This window comes from Camelus dromedarius, chromosome 11 (assembly GCF_036321535.1).
Source record: "Camelus dromedarius isolate mCamDro1 chromosome 11, mCamDro1.pat, whole genome shotgun sequence".
Taxonomy (NCBI): domain Eukaryota; kingdom Metazoa; phylum Chordata; class Mammalia; order Artiodactyla; family Camelidae; genus Camelus; species Camelus dromedarius.
The window spans coordinates 67,128,696-67,148,876 of record NC_087446.1 but is presented as its reverse complement, the minus strand read 5'-3'; the positions used below and the strand labels follow the sequence as shown (position 1 = coordinate 67,148,876).

The following is a 20,181-nucleotide window of genomic DNA, read 5'->3' as shown; positions in this document are numbered from 1 at the left end:
GGGGTCCAGATTCCAGATTCATTCTTTTCCCTGCAGATACCTTCTTTTCCCTGCAGATACCCAGGTGTCACTTCACCATTTGTAGAATAGACTCTACTTTCAATGAAGTGTTGTTGGCACCCTTGTGGAAAACTGAATGTAAATGTAAGTTTTTTCCCCCTGGGTTTTTATAGTGTCTCATAGATTTATTAATCCAAACTTATGACAGTACAATACTGACTTGAGTACTATAGCTTTTTAGTACCCTTTAAAGTGAGTCCTCCATCTTTGCTCTACTTTTTCAAGATTGTTTTGGCTGTCCTGGGCCCCTTGCACTTCCATATGAATTTTGGGATCAATTTTTTCAATTTTTGCAAAGAAGTCAGCTGGAATTTTGATAGGGATTCCACAGAATTTGTAGATCACTTTGAGGAGTCTTAACATTTTTAACAATATTGTCTACCATTCCATGAACATGAGATGTCTTCCATATATGTAGATCTTGTAAATTTTATTTTGGTGATACTTGAAAATATTCAATGTACAAATCTTGTAAATTTTTGTTAAATGTATCTCTCATTTAATTTTTAATGCTGTTGTAAATGGAAAGGCTGAGCTTCTTAAGGGTGGGACTATATATCAATTTGTTTATTTCTAGGATTCCCACACAGCAAATACTCTAGGTTTATATTTGCTACATAAATCTATCCACAACTCTTCTGACCCCCATGTTATAAGAAACCAAGACTCACGTTAATCTACCTGAACACCTATCTGGAAGTGAGAAATGAGACCCTTGGTTGAGGCTTTGTGCAGTTGATACTGAGAGCTTATTCAGGATGGCTTCATCTTAATTTCTTTTAAACAAACCTTTTGGTGTATTTAGTCAGATACATTAAGAACATGGCCTTTTGATGTGCAGAGGAGCTAAGACTATATTTTTCAAATAATTTCGATTGAGAGTGTTGTTCTTTAAATCTAATTTGCATCAGTCTTTGAAGATTTATGTTTCAGGAGCTTTGACTAAAGAACACCTGTCTTTATTCAATAACGACAACTAAATGCTCAAGCAACATGTAAGAGTTTGAGCAAACTGCCCCCTCCCCGTAGTGCTGGTTGGCTGCAGCTGTAACTGAAGTCAGCACTTACCTCTCCTAGTACACTTGTGCTGATCTGCTCAAAGGGGTTCGTCCAACAGTTTGTCAGTCTGTTGGAGAAAGCCATAAAACATTGATTTAAGGTTGCTGGAATGCAATATATTCTTATTAATATTAAGTAAGCACATATTGAGTGCTTACTGTATGTTGGGAATTGTCCGTCAGCCTCACATGAATATTATTTCTCTTAAAACCTAACATATTTCCTTGTTATTCACACTTTACAGATAAGGAGACTGAGAATTATGTCTTCTCTCTTTTGGGGGGAGCTCATTATCAATGACGGGAAGTTGTAAGGAAAAAGATATTGATTCATCCTGAGAAAATATTTTTCTGAGAGTCAGCAATGAAGAGGGTGACCACTGAAGAGGGTGTTCATTGTTCGACTGAGACGAGCCCCGGGTTGTACGGAGTCAGCATCCCTGTCCTGGACACGGCACGTGTAGGGCTGTGTGGTGGATGAGGCGGTGAGGCCACGCAGGGGACGCGGATGCCGGGCCGTTGGGCTGTGCTCAGGCCGGTGGGGCTTTCTCCTAAGGGCAGTGGACCGTCATTGACAGATTTTTAGTAGGGGAGAGGGGTGCTCTCGTAGATCACTTTTGTCTTGTAGAATGCTTAGAAACATTTAGAAGTCTCGGCAGGAGGTGATGTGATGAGTCAGAGTAGGGTGGCTGCGAGGTGTAGCAGTGTTCACTTTTCAAGTGGTTTTCAGTCCCAGGTTTGTGGCTCAGTAGCCGTGGCACTTTGGATGACGCACTCAAGGAAGTGAAACAATTTATCTAATCAACTAAAGCAGTGATGTACCGACTTCCCAAGACTGCTGTGGAGATCCAGTGAGATTACGTGTGTGCAGTGTGCAGCGTGGTCCCCAGCACAGAGTCAGTGCTGAGTGAGTGCCATTGAGTACCTGGTAGGACAGGTGTGGTTGGTGGTACTCCATGACTGAGGAAATCTGGGCCCTGAAGAAGGGGTCCAGTCACATCTGTGAGTGATGGGCCTGAGCTGGGATAGGGAGGGAGACCTTATCCCCCGACCAGGGGCCCTGGGCAGGACTGCTATTGGAGGAGAACCATGAAGTCCGCTCTTTGCAGGTGGAGTTTGAGGTGCCCTTGAGACATCTAAGTGCAATGTCACGAGCTCAAAGAGGAGGTCTGGGCCCGGCCTTGCATTTTCCTATAATCTCAATCCCTGAGGATGCTGAGGTTTGATCACTGAACGTGAAGACATACTTTACATGACAAGTGAATAGTAGTATCATCTCTGTCATCAAAGCTCACGTCTCTTTATTCATCACTCACTTTGTTAATTGGGTACTTACAGAGCTCACTTTACCGCCCTCACTTGGGTTCAGGCTCCACAGTAAAGAGCTGTTGAGCCTCCCTCTTTTCCAGAATAAGACACATTTAGCTGGTAGCATTCTGTACCTCGCCAGACTTAGAATTTTAGTTTGTTGTATTAATTCTATTTTCTGTTGGCCATCTCCTGACAGGAGAGACGTTTTACCTCATGATCATATTTCAATTAGCTGTTATTGAGAATTGCTGATCTGATCCATAGTGTATGTATTATATTAACTTTGTACAGTATTTATCATTTTTCTGTCTTTGTCCTTTAATTTTGTATGCCCCTTCAATGTTATATCCTATTTGGGGCGTTATTTTTTTTAATTAAAAAATGTCTGTTAGCAGTTAAGAAAACAAAAACAAAGAAAAATGCACATGATATCTAAATTTAGAAAATATCTAGTGTGTTTTCTGTCTCGGCAATGGAGTGTTCTAGAATCTCGTGAAAACCTTCATTACACAAGTTCCTTGAAATTCTGATTAAGAAATAAAACCTTCCTTCCTCATCTTTCAAGCTGCACAGCTAATTGTCAAGAAAGTGAGGGGAAATCCTCAGAAGCCAAGACAAACCAGAAAGCAGGGATTCTGGGAGATAAGCGAGCCTTAGAAGCCCTGGGGTGCCTGTTGGCTCCTGAACTGAGTTTTAGTTGCCCTGACAGGAGGGCAGGAGGTGAGCCCGATTCCTCTCACACTGGGAGTTGGATGGCTGATCATATGTAAGGGCAAGCCCATCCCGAGAAGCCTGGTTTACTAAAGGTTGAACTAGGAAAAAAAATCCTCAAGGCAAGAAAGTAAGGAATGTCAATATTTTTGGAAGAGGGGAAAAATAACAAATCCAAAGTAAGGATATAGTTTAAAGCTGTTCTGGCATGAGAGTGACCACAAACTCCTGGCAGAAAAGCACAGCTATTCCTGGAATGAGAAGTTGTGTTTTGAATGGATCAGTGAACAGCCATTCCGAAAAAGGCCTCCAGAGTATTGCGGATCAAGATACTGGACCGCAAACCCCTCTCTTCCAAGGGTCATTTAAAGAACCAGAATTGTTTTAAAGGAAAGAAGCCACAATCATATTTCTATTTATTGACATTACTATATGCTAGGAATTCAGAGGTAACTATGTGAAGGAAACTTAGCATAGAAGCTGTGGATGTGCCTGCACGCGGGACATTTCACAGAAGTGACCGGACTTATCTGCAAACAGAAATTCCTGCCAAGGGACTCTGCCCATTCCCAGGGGAAACATTGCTTGCAGACAAGAATGTTTATTAGTTCCTCAAAAGGAACAGGCCTGGGAACAGGAGAGTCTCATTGTAATTAAGATAAGGAAGACTTAGATGTAGTGCACATGCGTCAACGTAAAAAATGTTTACTCTCTGTGCTTGGCAAGAGTTACTCCTTTGTGTAGATGGTATAAAAAATAAAGGAACCCGAATCTCGGGAGACATTTTGCACCACAGCAGCTCTGTGATTCATTTCGTCGGCAACAACTATGGAGTTGTCTCCTATTTTATGGACCTTACTTTCTCTTTGGGGAGACAAACTGACATAGTCGGGGAGCTTGGTAGAGGGAGGTGTTAGTCTGTTGCAATTAGCCAGGAGAGGAGATTAAGAAAGCAGTGAAGGGTGGGTGAACTTTTTAGCTGAGGACAGACAGCCTTGTTCAGTTGACTTTTAATTGCAGGCTCAATGAGTAGTCACTGGAGGGAATAGATCTTACGGAGGATGGACTTAGCTCAGGCCTCTTTAGAATGGACACGTGAAACTGGAGAAAGACAGTCAAATCTGTGCAGACATTGAAGTTCACTTGAACGTGCTGTATCCCTGAGCCAAAGATCGGACAACTAGAAAGCACTTCTTGAGGACAGAGGAGTGGTTTTTAAGGTTCTCCAAGAATGAATCCCAGGGAACCGGGATGGCCAGTTGTCAAACTGTGACTTTGCAATTTGGACGGTATATCCACCAAGGTTATTGGCATTTTATGGGTTTCCATTTCTCGTTAATATATGTCAGGTGATGAGGATGTAGACACACGTGTTTGACAACTTTTCGAGGTGACTTTGGGTTCCTGCCTAGAAGCGCGGTCCCAGCTGTGGCTGCGTCAAACATCTTGCTGCCCATCCCGCTCCCCGGCTCCGTGATCACTGCAGAGTCGTCCCTTGTTAACCTGTCCATCTCCTCTGTGACATCATAACCCATGAAAATACCGGAGCGTATTAACTTGGCTTTCTTAAAGTCAAAGGAACAGATCTACTATGGAGTCAGATTTGTTCTTTCCTATTTCAGTAGTGCCATGGAGAAGGAAGTTTGGGCAGCTTTTTGTAGGGTCCTGGAGGATTTCTCTCTCAGCGTCTGGGTGCCTGTATTGAAAACTCTTCATAGCTGTCTGGCGTGCTGTAAAACCACTCCAACTGTTTTGCCCTGAAGAAGTGTTCGGTTTATAACTCATCTCTACTCCTTGGAAAATAACTCAATAAAAACTCAGTTGGTTTTCCACCAGCCATGGGCAGGGGTGAGGGATAGCATGTTGCTATTTTATAAAATAATAAAAATAAGAAGAATAAGAATAATAATAAGAATAAGAATAAGAATAAGAATAAGAATAAGAATAAGAATAATAAATAAAATCAATAAAATTACTAATAAAATCAATAATAATATTATTAATAATAATAAAATTAATAATAATAAAAGAAGCTTTAAAACAGCACTGGGCACATAGGACAGAGTCAATAAATGCTTCCTGGCTGAAATCAAATTGATGGCTCAGTGATTCCATGGCTGCTGTATTTGCTGAGCTTGTTACTCTTTTGCTCCATTACACTTTTTTTAAACTGAAAAAGAAATACATGCATATGGTTAAAAAGAATTCAAACAGCACAAAAATACACAAGTGAAAGAAGTTTTCCCTCATCCCCTGTTCTTCCAGCCGTCCCTGGTGATGCCACTGTTTACTATCCTTTGTGTGCTTTTCCAGATATGCTATGCACATTCCCACCTATGTATGTAAATTCCTTTAAAGTTTTAGTTATTTTTAACTTAAAGGGATTTAAATCCTCAAGTGGCTTCTGCCCCGGTAATAGAAAAAACAAAACTGACTCCATATTAGATCTGTTCCTTTGACTTTAACCCTTTGCTCTGTCTCCTAGGCTTCATCTTGCTTGTAAAACAATGCTGCCTAGAGCCTGAAATATACAGAAGAGCCTAATCTGAAGGCTCTGACCTTTAAGGATATTTAACACTTTTTCATTCATAAAAAGATAACAAATTACAGAATAGAAAATAACGTTTGTTTTGTTGGAGGTTTACAGAGATTTGACCCAGGCAGATAGCTGCAAGAACAAAGGATTCTAACAACAAGGAATTCCTACACCAGGAAGATTGCAACAACCAAGCACGTAGGAAAGAGCCTGAATTCTGACTTGGGGAGATGGTTTTCCAGGACATTATTTTGCCATCTAGCTCTACAGAAACTTGCTTTTCCATGCCCCATCAGCGGGTCTCCCTACTTATTGGCCTGTTCTTCACTGAGGAGAATGAATTTGGACTCGGTAAGACTCCTATCTACCTAGCAAGCTGGGCACTGGAACTGAGGACAGCTCTCCCACACCCAGGAAACTACTGTGAGCCCTTGATGGTTCCACTTGGGTTAGGTGTGTTTTACCCAGGAGGGATGGGACTATGAACCAAAATTCAAGCAGCCTGCTCTGACTGGGGCTCTGATCTTGTACCTCCCGCTCCCCGCAAGGCCAACACCTGGGACAGTGGAGCTAAGGCAGAGATCGTGCCTGCCTTTTTCCCAGCCTGTAAAAGGGGAATATGTACACATCCCAAGGTAGTTCTGAGAGACAACACCTGCTGGTGCTTGTTTCCCAGAGCAACAGGAAACCCAGCTCCACGTGGGGACAACGGGTGTGAACCCCGTAGGGGTTCAGCAGAGGCATCGCCTGGAGGGCTGGACCAGGGAGGTAAAACTTGAGCTGCGGTCCTTGAAGGGTTACAGAATGATACAGAGTCAGGTCTGCCGCCTCCTTCGGGGTGCCCCAGAAGTAAAGATTTTTCTCTATATCTCCGCTACACCCCTCCCCTCTCCAGATCCCTACCTACTCTCTGCTCCTCCTGTCCATCTGTCTCCCTCCACTTTTCCCCTCCTCTCCTCTTCCTCCCATCTTCTCCCTCCCTCGATGCCCCAGCCTCTATCACAGAACCAAGAGAGGATCTCTGGCCCTCCTGCGCATGCGCAGTCGGTGCCAGCTGGACCGGGGGTTGGAAGCCCCAGCTCCGAGCTGGGAATCGGCCCCAAAGTCTTCTCAGCTCTGTCGACCGGTAGGCCTTTAGCTCCTGCCCGGGGCCGGGGCTTCTGGCTGTGGAAATGCAAGGTGGGGGGTTCCCGGGAAAGGGGTCAGGCGTCTGCGGGAGGGCGGTCCTCGCGTCAAAGCCCACGAGGGCGCGAGTCAGCCTGTGTTCAGCTGAATTTCTCGGGCCAGACCCCTCTGCCCGCACCACCTACCCCGGCGCCCTGGCCACAGCTGTCCAGGGCCAGGTGTGCACCTGCCGCCTCTCGCCCCAGCCGGGCTCCCCTCAGTCCGCGGCTGGTGACCCCTTCCCCTCTCCCGCCCACGAGTCCTCTCCTCCCGGGCTTCCTCTCCTTGGCCGTAGGCTCGTCCCTGCCCCTGGGAGGGCTGTGTCCCGGGTGGGCAGGTTCTGCGGACCCGATCGGGGGCGGGCGGCTGGGGCTGGGTCTGGCCTCAGAGCGGGGCTGCAGCCCGCGTCCCCACCCCCGCTTTCCCTGCCCTGCGACCCCGGGGCTGCCCTCCTCTCCCTTTCCAGCTCCCTGAGGACGAGCTCAGCGGCATGCGCGCTGCTTCCCGGGCTTAGAGCCTCAAGCTGTAAAGCCCAGTTTCTCCAGATGGAGTCTGGAAAAGTGAGCGCCAGTGCTGAGGGAGTTTCCGTCTCCCCCCTCAGTGTTTCTGCCCCAGGTAAGTACCTTGAACACTTTCAGGTGTTATGATGGAGGTGCTTGTTGATGTCAGGTGTTTTTATAGTGCCAGGGATTACAGTGTTGAAAGCAGGGCTTGGTTCAGTTAAAAATGAGCTGAAGGCATGAGGCTGTGACATGCTCCTTCCTTCCCTCTCCCAGGGTGAAACGTGTGACCGTCGATTTTAAAAACATAGTTACAGTCCCTAACTAGCCCAGCCCAGCTAGTGTGTGTTAACAGGAACAGCACCACCAGAGGCGTTGGAGACCCAGGGACATTGCAGTCCTAAAAAGCTCCTGGCACAGTTTAGTTTGTTTTGGTTTTTTGTTTTTCTTAAATTGTGGGGTAGACTAGTTGTATAGAGGGAAAAATAATTGTCAAGGAATAATTTTTTATATAACAGCTTTATTGTGATATTGTTCACACACCATGAATTCCACCCATTTAAATGGTACAATTCAGCAGCTTTTAGCATATTCACAGTGGTGCAACCATTATTATTCCAGAACGTTTTCATCACTTCAGAAAGAACAGTGGAAATGAATGACCTATCCACCCCTCCCCAGTGGTGGTTCTAAAGAAGTTTCTTGGCTGTTCCTGACCATAAATTAACTTGTTATATTCCATGAAAAGTCTGGTAGGAATTCTAATCAGAATTGCATTGAATCTGTCTATCGAAACAGGAAGAATAATTGTCTTTATGGCATAAACTTCTTCTACCCTTGAATATATCTGGGACCCTATCTTTTCATCTCTCCAGAGCCTAGCCCATGGGATGTCCTCACTAATTGTTGGGCTTGTGAATGATGAGATTCTATACATCATTAGTTGTCACTGTAGTTTTTCACAGAAGAGAAAAGTAACCTCAGTGAAGCCAAGTGACTGTCTGATGGTCAGAAAGAGTGACAGTCAGTGCTGGAGTGATCCAGTGGACTTGGTGCTTATAACCAGAATTCTCCACCACCTACAGCTAAGGGGATAAGAGTGTTCTTTTATTTTATCTTAATGGCGTTGATTTTATTTGTACTTATTTTTTAAAATTATTTTTAATGAAGTGTAGTCTATTTACAATGTTAGTTTCAGGTGTACGGCAGAGATTCAGTTATAAACATATGCATATGTATATAAATATGTTTTAGATTGTTTTTAGCACAACTCATTACAAGAAATTGAATATAGTTCCCTGTGCTATATAGTAGGTCCTTGTCATTTATTTTATATTTATTAACGTGTATCTGTTAATCCCCCTTTTCCTGCCTACTAACCACAGTTTGCTTTCTAAGTCCATGAGTCCTTTTGTAGCAGCACCATTTTTCCTAGTAACATACGCTGGTTGACTGCTTTCAGCTTCAGGAATTCCATCTTATCTGTGGGCACTTTTTTTCTGGTGGGCCTTTATGTGGTTTGCACACGTAAAAGAGATTTGTACTTGGGAGAACTCCAGGCCTCGTGTAGTCCCTGGAACAGAGTGCCCACTTAGTTGATGCTTGAACTGGGGAAAAAAGCAGAGTAAATGTTGGAATTTGCACTATGGTTGAGACTTCCAGGTTTCTATAACCTGTTTAGCCCACCTTAATACTGGCTGCACCCATACTGGGTAATTTGGTGGAATTTCATGGTATGGTGGTGTAGAGACAGGGCCTTGTATGCTTCTTCTCTTTCCTTTTTCTAACACTCATTCTCCTGGGCCTCCCAGATCCTCCCCCAGCAGTGCCCAGGGTGGCATGATGCTGCGCTGAAGCAATATTTGTTAATAAGGCCCTTTCCTCATCTCTTCTGAACTTCCGTTTCTTTCTCTGCACAGTGAGGGCTTAGACTAGATAAGTGCTTTTCAGTTTCTTTTAAAGCCATGTTTCCTTTGAGAAACAGAAAATGCAAATCTCTCCTCCCATACCAACCCTTTAGATTTTGATATGTCCTCTAGGGAGTGACATAGCTCTTTGTGGAAAATTGAAGTTATTGTGATTCCAGATGGCACAGAAAAGACTCTTCAGAAATTTATTGCAGGGAGAGGGCAGGAAAGGGGCAGCATGTCACAATTTCTAGTGTGAGCCCTGGAACAGGGGCTTGGGTTTAAATACGGTGTCTGACGTGGCCTCTCTCTAATCATGTACAATATGATAAACTTCTCTACCTCAGTTTCTTAATGTGTCAAGTTGGGGTGATAATATTTTAAGGCTTTTGTGAAACATTATACACATAAGCCATCTGTGTCTCGGTAGAAACAAGACCTGCTAGGGATTCAGGGATTTCTTTAAAAAAAAATCTTGTCCATAGCAATCTGTCGGTGTGTATTTTGAATTACCTGGAGGGAGAGGGTTGAGTCTAAAGTCCATCGTGGGACAGGTGGCCCATAGTTCTCTGTGCCCACAGATTGCCCCCTCCTCCCCAGTCCTCTTCCTCAGTCCTAGATGAAGTTCCCTAGTAGATTTACAAAGAGGTCTTGTGGAAATGGCTTTTCATTTTATTGTTTCACCAAGGAGGGCTGCCATCATGATCTCTGTGGTCAGGTTTTGGTGACCTGAAGGCTATGCAATTGGGGGTTTCTATTAAATAAAAAAAAATATTACAAATAGAAAATTAGAACAAGGGTGGTGACAGGGGCTCTTGGAAGTGGGGACCATTAACTTTGTTAGCTTCAGGTGCAGTGGCCTTTGGCCACGAGGACCCTTCCTCATGCTCTGAAGTTGGAGGGACCAGTGGGTTCTGTGGGAATGTTAACTGAGTGTATCTCATGGGCTAGGCATTGTTGTACTTGTACTGTGTGTTCCTTATTTGAGACAATGAGCTCATTTAACCTCAATAGCCTCTTTAAAATATTAGACTTTTTATTTTGAGATGTAATGTAGGTTCCCCTGTACTTGTAGGAGATAATATACGGAGGGCCTATGGACCCTTTTCCCAATTTTCCTTAATGGTTCCATCTTGCATAGTTGGGGTACAATTCATTACTGACTCACTAACCCTTTGAGGTTTTTGTTATTGCCCTCATTTCTATCTATGATTAAACTGGGGCTTAGAGAAACACACAGGCCTGCCCAGGTCACCCACATGTTTAGTGTGTAGTCGGGTGTAACGTGGGCTTGGGATTTCCAGGAAGTACCATTATGATGTTCTGTGGCAGGGAGCAGCATTCACTTTGCTTGTTTATTCATTCATTCAACAAACATTTATTGAGTAACCTCTGTCTGTCAGATGCTTTCACAGGCTTAACTGATTCTTCAGCAGTACTGAGAATCAAGTATTGTTTTGTTTTTTAATCTGAGAAAATTAGCTCTGAGAGTTTATAACACCCACCAAAGGAAATATAGCTCATAAAGGAGGGATAGTAAATTTGTACAGTCCCCCCTCTTTATGCAGGTGGTACCCTAGGCATTTTACATTTGCAAACTTCCATAATCCAGATATATTCTTGTAAGGCAAGGATTTTTGTTTTAAATTGAAGTATAGTCAAGTTTACAATGTTGTGTCAATTGCAAGGTGTTTTTTGAGTTTTGAATTAAAAAATATTTTTTGAGAAGGGTAATTAGGTTTATTCATTTGTTACATTTTTTAAGATGAGGTACTGGGGATTGAACCCAGGACCTCGTACATATGTATGTGCTCTACCACTGAGCTGTACCCTCTTCCCCAAGGCAAGTTTTCTTATCCATTATTCTGCAGTTTAGGAGTTCAAATAAATTGGTGTTGAAATCCAGATCTTTTGATCCTACTGCGGTTCTTTTCTTCATAATCTGCTGAAGGGGGGTGGGGAAAGCATTTCCTTTGTTCATTTCTTTATTCCGCAGTGTTGAGCACTGACTTTGCATCAGGGTCTTGCTAGGTGCTTGGAAACAGAAAACAGGAAATGACCCTTCTATGCAGGGGCAGGAAGCCTAGACCAAAAGCTGGGTAATGTGATCCGAGCTACGGTAGCCGTGTACAGACTCTGAGGAGAAACTGTACCCCCGGCTTTGCTTGTGCTTCCCTTGCCTTCTGGCTGGTACACACCAGGTCACCGCATCCCAGAGGCGCCCGCAGCTCACAGCACAATATTTACCTTGATCTCCTCTCCCCTCTCGGCAGGGCCTGCAACATGAGCATCCCTGACTACGTGCAGTGTGCTGAGGAATACGAGACTCTCCCCGTGGTCGTCCAACCCGTGGGGATCATTTCAGAGGACAATTTCTTTTGCATCTATAAACGAATCTCCTTGGTGAGCCAGATCACCCCGTGCGGCTCCCAGTGGGCACTCTGTATCCACTACAGGCACCACTATGCGTTCGAGAATGCGTGGAGTGACTTCCAGACACACCGCACGGTCGTGGGCCTTGTCACCATGACCGACTGCCTCTCTGCCAAGGCCTTCGAGAAGCTCCATGTACAGAGGAGCTGTATGGCACCACGCTTAATGACTCTCAGCTCTTTGTCTTTGTGCTGCATGGATAGGTAGCCGAGCAGCCACGCACCAACATGGCCTTCAAACTACGAGGACTGCCGGGTGGTGGAGAAGAGGATCGAGGACTTCACTGAGTCACTGTTAATCTTGCTCAAGTCCAAGTGGCTGGATGGGACCCTGACAAGCCTGGGGAAAGGATCCCCGTCCTCTGCTCCTTGTTTGAGAAGGAGAACTTCATGGGACTGGACACAGACAGCAGGTAAGTCTACCTGTAGGCCCGGCCACCCTGGCTGTGTTCCGGGTTCCTTCCCTACATCCAGGAAGGGATCAGCAAGGAAGAGGGCTGTCTTGTAGCCAAGGGCGGAGGGAGGTGCAGCCCGACGGTTTACAGACATTTGAAATTGAATCTGCCTTTTTTTCAGAGAGATCCTTTTAGGGTCAGTGTGGAGACTTCCTCCCGCTTTTCAGCCAAGACCCCTGGTGGGACCCCTGGAGTTGCTGTCCAATAGAGTAGCCACAGCCACTGATGCTATGAGCACTGGGGAAGAGGCTGGTCTGAGCTGAGATGTGCTGTAGGTCAAATGCACATCAGACGCTGAGACTTGTCTAGTAAAATGTATGTAAACTATCTTGTTACTTTCATATATAGATTACATATCAAAATGATAGTATTTTACATACAGCAGATTAAGTAAGATCTGTTTTTAAATTAGTTTCTAGTATCTGTTTTTTTGTTTGTTTGATTGTTTCTTTGTTTACCGTTATAATGTGGCAACTGGGAAGCTTTCTTTACATGGCTCTCAATTCAATTTTGTTAGGCAGCCTGTCCTGGGACAGTCTCATCCCTTTGCTTATAAATGAGATGCTGAATCCCGAGAGGCAGAACGAGATGCTGGTTTAGCTGTGTCTGGAGCCGGTGTCTCCTGCCTCCCAGGCCCAGCAACTGCTGGGTTCAGGCCCTCTCTTCCTCCCCGACAGCCAGCATGCCAATTTAGGACATCAGAAACACCTCCAGGGAATTCCGGATGAACTCCTTATGCAGGGAAAGGCATATCACGGAGTAAGAGACAAAGCAGGGAAAGATTCATCCTCACTTTGTCCCTGTGATTAAGTCAACGGCCCCACTTTTGCCTTGGAAGTGCAGACGAGCTCTCCTGGGCTTACTACCTCCTCATCTTATGCTCTGTTTCCCCGTGTATCTATCATGCTTTCCCTCGGGCAGAAGAGGTGAGATGCATTTGCCAAGAGGTGGTCCCCCTTTGCTGGGGAGATTGAGGGAAGCTGTGCCCCCACGGCCTACGGCCTCGGGCCTTGAGTCTGGAGGGCGCTTATGGCGGTACCACAGGTGACGGTCGGAGGACCTGGCACAGGCCCGCTCTGGAGGCAGTGCTATGTGATTCTTGAACTTACATAAGATCAAATCCTACTTTCTGGTTGTTGGTAAGTTGGAGGAGAAGATGCCAGAGAATTGATAAAAAGAAAGTCCAGACCAGCCCTGTGAGTGAGAGGCACAGGGGGCCCGAGTCCCACATGCGTGTGGTGCCTGGTGGGCTCTGGATGAATTTTCTGTTCCTCCCGGACATACCTCTATGACTTTAGTAAGGTGTGAGACATGTAGTGGCCATGATCTTTATTTGTCCTCACAGGGCCCTGTGATCTACACGTCCGCACACCCTTCTGCTCCTTGGGGATGAGGTGGCAGGTTTAGGTGTCTGGGCATTGCTGTGGGCACAGCTGCCAGCACCGGGCTACACCGAGGCTGGCTCCGTTCACCTCACATGTCACCTCCTGCTTATCCCCCAGGCGTCAGTCAAGGTAGGTGCATTGGTGCAATGTAAGCAGGGACCACCTTCTCCCCCTGGACAGACTGGTGGGTGAGCAGTGGAAGCCTGGAGCCCTGCCCCAGCCCCCAGGCCAGTGCCTCCTCTTTTGTCACAGGAGGCACTGGTGACATTTTTGCTCAGCAACTGCTTGGCTCTGGGTCTGCGGACCCACCAGAGAATTCCTGCTTGTTTTTGCCTTTTGAAGTGTGTCCTTGGGATTTGGAGGAGTAGCTGGATATGTGCTTAGCCCATAGTGGTTGACACAGTCACCATTGTTTACCCAGAACCTCGTGTACCAGGCATGGCTCCCGGCATCAAAATATAGCAGTGCATTAAACCTCCCTCCTGGTGCGTCTGTCTGTTTTGGTACCATAAGGGCTCAGCCAGCATCTGAACGTCAGTGAGATAACGCGGCCAGTGAGCTCGGGTCAAGCACGTTCTCCTCCAGTCACTTTTACTCCATTGTTGCTTTTACTATTCCACAGTCTTTAATTTTTAAAACAATGCTTTGGTGCAGGAGCAGAGACTAATTCTCTCCTGCTACTCTCGTTGGGAGTGAGTAAAACTGTCCAGCCTGTAATGCGACCACATTTTGTGGCTTAAAAGCTGCCTAGACGCATGTATGTGGAGTTTTGGTTAGGGGCGCTGACCACGTTGGGGTCCCCAAGCAGCGTCGCTCCCCTCAGGCCCCTGCCTTCCCTGGAGCAGGAGGTGAGGTTGGGTCTCACCGTCCCTGCGTCCCTGGCCTCACACACTCACGTAAATTCTTGTACATGCTGTCAAAGTCATTTTTGTTCTTGTGTGTTTCTAATTTTCGCTTGTTCCTCCTTTCCTTTTTCTTTATTCCTTTTTCTCTTGTACCGCGCTGTTGCGTCTGAAAAGGTGGCTGTGCATATCCTGCATTGGAAATAGCTAGATCGCCCTCCGTGCTGTCTCCATTGCTTTAAAAAGCAGAAACTTTTCAGGTGCCTTGACCCATGCATTATCCTAGTCATCTTGTTATTTTCTAATTTTTTGGAATATTTGCTTTGTTAGCACATCACCCACTGGTGTTTGATATCTGTTAAAATCTTTGCTTTGAGGAACCTGTTTGGTCCTCCTTATATTTGGTGACAAATGCACCCTTATTCAATTAGTTTAATTGTTTTGAAGAAGTGACATGCGAATTGATTTAGGCGGCTGTTAAGGGATTCTTTTCATGGAGTATTTAAACTTGTCAAGTCAAAGTCTGCAGCATCTTGCTTGATTCCTGCTTTTACACAAACGTGCTCAGCACGCGGTTCCTGGCTGTCTCTGTGTGACGTGCATGACGGCGCTTCCTGACCGGCGGTCACTGGTGAGAAAGTGGCAGGCTTGGGGGTGAGCAGCTGCAGGGGACACTGTTGGAGGAATCAGTCACCATTTGGTTATTTAATTTTTTTTTATTTTGCATTCAACTTCCCCGTGCCATTTACTTTATTTTTCCTTCATAAAGGGGCAGAAGTGGGTCTAAAATCCATGCCACTCTTTTGTTCACTTTACGAGGCTGGTCTTTCTGAGTATCAGGACAACATGTACTTCTCCTAAGTAGCTGGCTTACATGGATCTGGTGGACACAGGGACTGTTAAAGGGACCGTAGCTTCCTCTCTGCTCCAGCCAGTGGGCATTCAGAGCCGGGTCTGTGGTTTGCCTCAGCAGCCGTGCAGGCCTCCCTGCACCGGCCTTTACTTTTAACCCATGTTGGCATTAAAGAGCTGACTCGGTGTTTGTTGCTGCTGATGTCCCCCACTGACAGCCGTGTCGTTAGTTTGCGGTAGTGAGTCTCGAACCCCCAGTCAGCCATGAAGGAAGATGCTTTGGGCAATCTAAGACCTTGGATTCTCACCCCCACCCTTGTTCATCTCACCCAGGGGAAGAGTTTGGCCACCACCATCATGCTGATCATGAGGTCTTGTTTCTCCTTTCATGCTCTAGTCCAAATGTGAACACTTCATCCTTCACTGACTTTGTCTCGCTTGAGACAGGCCAGATATTCTGAAAGAGTCCATCACATTCTCGGGGGGGAACAGAACAGAAGTAAGTCTCGCAAGTAGAAGGAGTCTAGGCTGTCCGGGTTGGCAAATGCAGGCTGGGATCTGTGATTGTTGGGCTGTGCCCTGGACACAGGCCTTTCCCGTGGCTCCCGAGGGCCCAGGGGTCGGAGTGAGGACAGCCTTGCTTGGGCTCCTCCATCCTCATCTGCTCAGTGGCAAGTGTGTCTGCTAATAGGAGCTCCGCCAGACCTCGGGACCTTCAAAGCTCAGATCACGGGAGAACCTTGAGTCCCTTCTCCAGAGTCTCCTTTGTGAGAATCCAGTGTCTTCTGTGGTGACCGGCGGCAGGAGATGCCTCCCACTCCAGGGAGCACCCTTCGGAGGACTGTGACTCAGTGCACCTTGCTGTGAGCCTGTGGGGATCCGGCCGTGGTCCCTGCAGAACCAGACTTGCGATGGGCTTAGCAACGGAAATGACAGGACTAATATTCCAGGCCAGGGCTGGAGGGAGGGAACAGGGGAAATTGAATGTGACCTCAAACACATTGGTGAGTTCTGGGTCTGTTACTAAAATGGGGAACATGGGAGGTACCTGCCAGAAATTGAATTCCAGAGTAAATGGTGGACATGAGGCATTTTTAAGATGCCATTTTTCATCCAAGTTAGGACTTCATAGAGGCATTCGGGTCTATGAGCCTAGGGCTGAGTTGAAGGAGCCGGACTAGAGATACACGTTGGGAGTCATCATTCTTAGCTGGTGTTCACATCCGCGCATGTGAATTAGATCATCTTGAGAGCTGCAGACTGAGGCTGAGGGGGGGCAGGTCTGAGCCTGGGTTGGAGGAAAGCCCAGACCATGCAGCTTTGGTGTGTCAGTCAGCGGCGTTTAGGATTTTCAGGGCAATGTCATTTATCCTTAAGGGGCCAGGGGGTGGGCAGGGCCAGCCAGGAAGAAATCTGAAGGGAGGGTTGTGGCCACGTGTGTGTCTTGGGAAGTTGCAGAGTCTGCAGGGTCCGGGAGGGTAGACTCCTCAGAAGCTGGAGTTGGAGTGGGGTGTGTGTTGAAGGTAGTCACACTAACATATCAGGGAGGGAAGGAGGCCTAGGGAGTCCCCGCTCTTCCTGACTCGCTTTCCAATGAACAGAAGGCAGACAGAGGATCTGAGGTGAGAAGGGATGGGCGCTGGGAGGGGAGCCAACCTGGAGAATGGTGCTTGAAAAATTCTGGGATAGTCTCCCTGCAAAATAGAGGTTAAAAAAATCCAGAATCTTAAGAATATTGATAGTGACTGGGGAGAAGGCAGTTGTTTTTCTGGCCTCCTAACGGTAAGGCATGTATCCAGGGATACACAGAATATTCGGGCAGTCTATTCCGGGCGTTTGGTACCGGGGAAACAGCACAAGTTTAAAGGGGGACAAGGGCAGCGGAGGGAAACTAGCCAGGCCCCGTGTCAGGTACCAGTCGGCCGCCCTACTTGCGTGTTTCATTCACATCCATGCTTCCCAGGTGGGCGGTGGCAGCCCCCTTTTGTGGATTGGCAAGCATTCTCAGAGGGGTTAAGTTATTGGTCCGTTTAGAGGGTAGTAAATACTGTAACAGGATTCAAGCAGGGTCTTGTCAGACTTCAAGGGCGTGTTTTCTCTACTAATTCCGGTACCTCCCTGGTGTACTTGAAATGGTGAAGTGGGTCAGTTTTGGGGCCTTTCAGAAAAAGTACGATTTAAGTGCCTCAGGACTGATTCACAAAGCTCAGTGTTCTTTGATTGTTCTGAAGCACCGCAGTGCTTTACCCCCCACAGAGGTAAGGTCTTACTCCTTTGACGATGAAGTGGTTGCAAATGATGTATAGGTGCAAAACCAGACTTAGCAGCTTCTGAAGGGAAACTCTCCAGTTCTCCCTTGATAGACTTTCTTCTACGGGATGTAGCTGTGCTGCAGCATAGGCCTGAGCTGTCCGTATGGATTGTGGGTTTGATATCGAAATTTAGCATAAAACAGTCAGATGAAGAAAACCAACGTTCACAATTTATTTTTGGGTTTCAATAGACAAGATATACTATCAGGTAATGGCCCATATAGCTAATGAAATTGAGTACAGAACATTGAATTTCTTACTTTTTATTTAGAGTTTTCTTACTGCATAAGTTTGCCTGCTTTGGAACATCAGCTCCTCCACAAGGGAACTTGTCAGTTTGTTGGTGTGATTGCATTTACACAGTGAATGTAATCTGGGCTTCCTCAGCCCAAACTCTCCAGTGCAGAATCACGGGCTGTAGCCATCTCTTAGTCACGCAAATACTTCTAAAATTATATGATGCCAGAAAAGAAAGAAGAGAGATGGAGAGACATTGCCTTTATCAAAATTCCTTTCAATTCTGACTGCAAACTGTTGTTGAGCAGCTCTGGTTTCCTTTGGATATGAATATATACATTTCTTTGCATGTAACCCGGGTTTTGGACTAGAACACCAAGCCCTTGCTTTCCGCAAGCCACAAAAATAGTAGCCAAATTGCACTCGTGTGAAATATTTTATTCTTTTTCTGAGAAAGAATCCTTGAATTTGGGACTTCAGCTGTGATTTTTGCTTTTTGCTTCTCCCACCCCTCTTGTAATCTCTCACTCCTTCCCACGTGGCCCCCAATAGGTCGTGGTCCCAAAGGAGCAAGCAAACACCCAGTTGGTCACCATGCAGTGCTGCTACAGATGGAGACCTGCCAAGACCTAAAGGATATTATCAGAGAGGACTTCCTGGAAGAAATGGGCTCTACATTCAGTTGTGAAGACAGAGTAAGGGTCAGCCAGTAGAAAGCATGAAGACTGTGGCTCATGTGGCAGAGCAGCCCGGGTAGAGGCCTGGAGGCTTGTGCGGTGGGGAATCGGGGAGAGTGCCATGTGTGGTCCAGGGTTGTGGGTGCCCCTGCTGGGGAGGACACTGGAGAGGGCCTGGGGTGGAGGGCTTTCGAAGAGCTTGGGTTTTACTAGAACTGATACAGGAGGCAGTGAAGGGTGTCAGCAGGAAGTGACCCTCAGGAAAGGTACTTCTGGTTTTGTTTCTGATATTCTACAGTAAGAAAGGTCGGGACGGGCGAGAGCAGGTCTGGCTGTCCCTTTGAGACCCACCCCATCATTCATTTATTCATAACACACACACTTCTGAGTGTCTAGGGGAGAGAGTTTGGACCCACATTATTAAGCAAAATGCTCCTTGGGAGCTTAGCAGTGTCAGAAGTTGACTTAGCCTAGAATGTTCTAGGAACAGAGGAACAAATTGCGGAGGTTGGAGGGAGGGAAGGCTTCCTTGAGAAACAGTCAAAATGAGCCGGGAGGCAAGTGGGAAGTAGGAGCAGGTCAGGGGGCCACTGAGGTCACTGGGGACCTGGGTACTGAGGTGAGGATGGGCGAGCAGGGTCGAGGGTGGGGCTAGAACTCTACCAGGGAGCCTCTGAAGGGTTTGAAGTGGGGTGATGTAATCAAATTTATGCTTTGGGAAGGCTGCCTTGGCTCCGCGTGTTTGTGTGTGTGTGTGTGTGTGTTTGTGTGTAGCGGGGAAGAGGGGGAGGGTGCCACCAACTGGGGAGTGACATTAGAAAACCATTCACAGGCTGGGAGGCCACAAGTGGGAGAGGGGCATCGGGGCTGCTTGGGGACGGCAGGGGCAGTGTGGATGCCGGATTTCCTTATAGGGAGGGCTTGTTAGCTGGGCCGCCCTTGCGGCGCCTTTAGGCTTGAAGAAAACAGATGGAGGCCGCCAGGTGGACTTTCCTCTTCTCTTCTTCCCTGCCTTGTGTGATGATGTTAGCTCAGCCAACATTTGGAAGAGAAGAGCTAAGTTCCAGGGTAGCCCAAGACTTTGTTGAGCTGGTTCGAGTGAGATCTGTTAGGATTTATGTTTGTGTTCAGATCTGCATGTTCACTTAGCTAGAAACGTCCTGTCTTTTGAATTTCCATAGGGGTTTTTACTCTTAATAAAGATTGCTTTCTTGGTGAGAGGAAATTTAATACAGCTGTTGTCTTTCTCAAAAAAATCATATCTTTTAAGAACTTTAATATTCAAACAATAGGAATATTTAAAAATGATAAAGTAAGGCTTTGGTGTAGTTTCTTTGGTTTCCTAGTTAATGTGGACTTAGTGCCTTTGCATTACTTAATAGCACATCCTTGTCAGTATTTAAAGGGCTGTTAGTGAGCGCCCCAGGCCCGACCTCTCAAAACATCATTAAAGTTTGCTCTGAAATAGTGAGGTCATAAAGGTTTTGTTTGCAGAAGCCAAACACTTGGTTTATAATATGAAGCATTGCTCCATTTATAAAATAATAATAGGTTCAAAATTAAGAAAGTGGAAGATAATTGAGTTTTTTAAAAGCTGAAACATAATCTTTCTTGTGCTAATTTTCAACTGGAAGTTTCGAAAATAAAAATCCTACTGTATTATCATCTACGTGGAATACATATATGCTTTCCCGTTTGAAAAATAAGTCCGCAGTGGTTTTTGAAGTCAGGAGCATTCCAGC

At 46.1% G+C, this 20,181-nt stretch overlaps 1 pseudogene; it reads left to right on the top strand.

The window, feature by feature from the left end:
- The window catches only part of LOC135322457 (trafficking protein particle complex subunit 9-like), a 56,462-nt pseudogene extending 44,366 nt beyond the window's left edge, over nt 1-12,096 (top strand).
- The last annotated feature ends 8,085 nt before the right edge of the window (nt 12,097-20,181 follow it).